The 3,839-nt window shown below is 37.5% G+C and overlaps 1 long non-coding RNA gene across 1 annotated transcript; it reads left to right on the top strand.

Moving 5' to 3' along the window:
* Positions 1-497: 497 nt before the first annotated feature.
* Positions 498-3,362, top strand: LOC107304928. Its single transcript, XR_001550977.2, has 3 exons — positions 498-1,152; positions 3,046-3,136; positions 3,213-3,362. It is a non-coding gene; the product is annotated as an uncharacterized LOC107304928 (long non-coding RNA).
* The last annotated feature ends 477 nt before the right edge of the window (positions 3,363-3,839 follow it).

The following is a 3,839-nucleotide window of genomic DNA, read 5'->3' as shown; positions in this document are numbered from 1 at the left end:
TTAATATGAAAGATAAAAATAATTACATCAAATAGTCGATCGGCCAGTGAGCCGATAAGACCAGCCAATTATCCTATGACCATCATAGTAAGGCAATTAACTATGTTATAAAACACAACATGTGCAACTGGCAAGGATTATCAACTACCACGAACTAATAATTAACTAAGATCTATAAAATATCCAATCTATCTTGCCTGCTCGGAGTAATCTTTATAGGTCAGATCAAACCGATGCAGCATCGGACTACTCCCAACAATATCATATTAGATACTAAATAAATTAGAATTAATTATCATTAAGGAGTTGATTAGCCGATAACGGTCACCGGGAGATAGCAAACATAAAGTTACAAACATAAAGTTACTGCAAAGACTTTCTAACCTTGCCTAAAAATATGGATCTAAATGAATCTAGGCATATATATAAATTAGATACATTTATCAATTGATGAATTTAGACAATGTTAAAAAGTCTTACAATATAAAACCAAGGCAGTTACTTTGATAGGTCGAATCAACCAATGCAACATAAATTACTTAAAATGATCGACCGGATAAATTAAAAAGGAAATAAAAAAAACAGTCGTCGCTCGCCTCCGCCGCTCGTCCCCGCCGGCCACCGCCGACGCCACTCGCCCCCCTGTCGCTTCTCCGATGCCACACATCCTGCTCGCCGCCCGATCCGCGTCGCCGCCGTGCCGCTCGATCACCTCCGCCCTCGGTCCAGATCAGACAGTCGCAGTGCGCATCACGTGTCACCGCCAGAGACTGTTGCGGCGCCGGAGAGGAAGGACCATGTGCGGGCCATGGCATTGGGCTGATCTGTTCTAGCTTTGTTGTTGCTGGGCGGTTGCCGGCTTGTCGCCGGAGTGCCCACGGCCGACACCCATGCGAGGTCGAGGCAGTACTGGTAGTGGGAGATGACGACGTTCATATCGGCGATGTAGCCCTTGCCGCAGATTTGGTCGCCGTAGATCGAGCACGTTCATGGTGGCGCCGAACCCCGGTAGCCTCTTGGTTCTTGGTGGCCGGGCTTCCAGTTGCCAACGAATGAACGAACACGTCGTGCGCCGACGGCTGCTTCTTCTTCATCGGCGTCATCCACCGCCGCATCCCACATTGCCGCCATGAACGCCATCGTCGCCTTAAGGTTTCCATTCTCACCCATATCCTGAAAATCGATGAAAAATTAGATTGTCTTCTACTATGAACAATTCAAATTTCTATCTCATATTCTATATAATAATTACAATAATATCTAAATTTTGTTTGGAAATTCTACGAATTGGCATAAATATATATTTTTTGTCCATAAGCTTGCCATAAAAAACTTAAATACTTTTAGTAAAGTGTGTCCATACATTGTTTACAAATAGATACATATGTTGCATAGTTTCTTATAACTCAAGTAAAACTTTGAGATTTGAATACCTCGTAATATTTTTAAACTCGTATGCACCTAAAATTTTGATAGAATGTTACGTTTAACATGATAATAGAGAATGTAAACTCACATTAGCAATTTTTATGCAAAAAATTAATTTTCTATTCTCTACTTGTGTGAAAGAAAACATGCCATATGAAAATGCTGCAAGGAATAGCAATTAAAATATAAAAAAATGTAATTAAATAAAAGATCATGATTTTACAAAAAAAAATCCAAAAAAACCATCAGATTTGGATGCATTATGAGGGGAAAATACTAATTACAACTTTTTATTCCAGATTAAAAAGATAAATGTGAACCATATATGTGTTTTTCCCCCAAGTCACATGATGGGCCCGCGTGTCAGGCCTGGGCCGACGGCCCAAGAGTGCAAGAGAACGGAGGGAAAAGGGAGCAGGCCATGGAGGACTTTGGTCCACTGGTTACAAGGAGCAATGGGCCAAAAATGGCCCATTCGTGAGGGGAGAGGAAAAAATATTTTCTTTTTATTTAATTACTGTTTAGAGTTTTTAATTAACCAAAATTAGTTTAAATGCTCTGAAAATTAAAATAATATTTTTTTTAATCATTTGGAGTCATAATGAACATTAAAATAATATTCCAAGAACAAAATCTTTTGTTGTGAGAGATTTTCAGTTAGGTATAGTGCTTCAATAATTTCTAAATAAATTCTAAAAATGCATCGAAGGGTGAATTTATTTAGAGGAAAATTCCTGGACGTTTTAGTTTACCTGGGAAATTTTATTTTCCATGTTTACTTCACTTGTTAATTCTTTTACTCTTTTAATATAAATTCTAGAAATAAATTATTATTTAATCGTTTTTCCCATAAAATAAGAGTTTCAACAACTCCCCGTGACATTTGATGATTGGCCTCTTATGACAAGCTAAATTTCATCACGATACGTCATTGGGTCAGTTTATGATGATTTTTATGGTAGTTATAGTGATGACCTTATTTTCGTCACTAACCAGCACTGCCTATACTAAACGTTATAAAATAGGACTGCGTAGTAATGAACTGATCCAATGTCACGAGAAATTTGTCATAGAAAATCATATTTATTGCCGTGCCGGGTGGTGCAGCGGGTCCTCATGGATCCCCTCGCCGGCCACGCCGTAGTTGTAGTTCCTGATCATCCGAATCCAAATCAGCAACATATAATTCTTGGTGACAAATAGACATGTGACTCCCCATAGTGTTTCAGTCTCCGCTAGAGGCTCGTGTGCTTGCTTAATGTTTAAGAAATGTGCTGTTGCTGCCGTTTTCTTTTCCTATATTGATGTATTTAAGCAAAATGGTTTTGCATCTTGCTGCATTTTATGTTTTGTCTTTTGATAAGAATATCTTACTCTAGACATATGCATGTCCTTGCAGTCTAGACAGATGTTGTCATGAACTACCTATGTAGGCCATATACCTCAGATGTGAACTCTGGTTAATTACAACCACAAGTGGCTTGGATATTTTGATGTTGTGATAACAGGGAGGTTGATGTCCTCTAATTGTTCCTGTTTGTACTTTTGTTTTGTTGTTGATATCTGTTCTGAGAAACTATTCTGATTCCTAATCTGAAGTCCCTTTTATCAATTCAGCTCATAGCCAGGGTTCTTCCATGATGGTAACCGTGCAGGACTGTTTGAAGTTGAGCCTGATTCTGGAAAACTTTTAAATGCTGATCTACATGTTAGTAATATAACTTTCTAATTACTTTTTTTTTATATAAACTACATATTTCTAAAGCTCTGAATCTTTTGCAAAGATTGGAAGCCCCAGATCGGGTCAACAGCCCTCAAGACCAGTTCACAAAGTTTACCAGTTATTTATTTTCCTGACAGAATTAATGTTCACAATAATTTTGGCCATATAGTGATTTTACAAAGTATTCAGAGGCCAAAATGACTATTGCAAACAATCCCTAACCAGTTAAACATTCTTTTTGAGGTGTATAACCAGTTAGCATTAGTTCTATGTTTGATTTTTGTGGCATGTTTTGAACTTTTCATCATCACACAAAGAAATGGAAAAAAACACATGTCGTTAAAAAAAGAAACGGAAAAAAGAACGCATGTCGTTGCAAAAAAAAAAAAGAAATGGAAAAAGAGAAAGAAAAGACGCACACAAGCAACGCCACCGCCGACGCCGCTCGCCCAGACAATCACAGTAGAAGGACGAAGCACAATGACTTATGGTTAGACTATTTTTTGCTTTTATTAGGATGCAATCAACTGTTTAGTTTAACAGACATCATGTTTCTATGTTTGAATGTGAAAATTAGTCCATTTTACTCTTGATATGTTACTTTATGTTTATATGTGTAATTATTTCTAAGGCTTGTTTGTGTTGGTTAGTTTAGTATACAATAACGTTAGTGCTTTAAAATAACTAA

This window comes from Oryza brachyantha, chromosome 1 (assembly GCF_000231095.2).
Source record: "Oryza brachyantha chromosome 1, ObraRS2, whole genome shotgun sequence".
In the NCBI taxonomy this organism is placed as follows: domain Eukaryota; kingdom Viridiplantae; phylum Streptophyta; class Magnoliopsida; order Poales; family Poaceae; genus Oryza; species Oryza brachyantha.
Note: the sequence above shows the minus strand (reverse complement) of the source record. Positions and strands in the feature narration are given on the sequence as shown.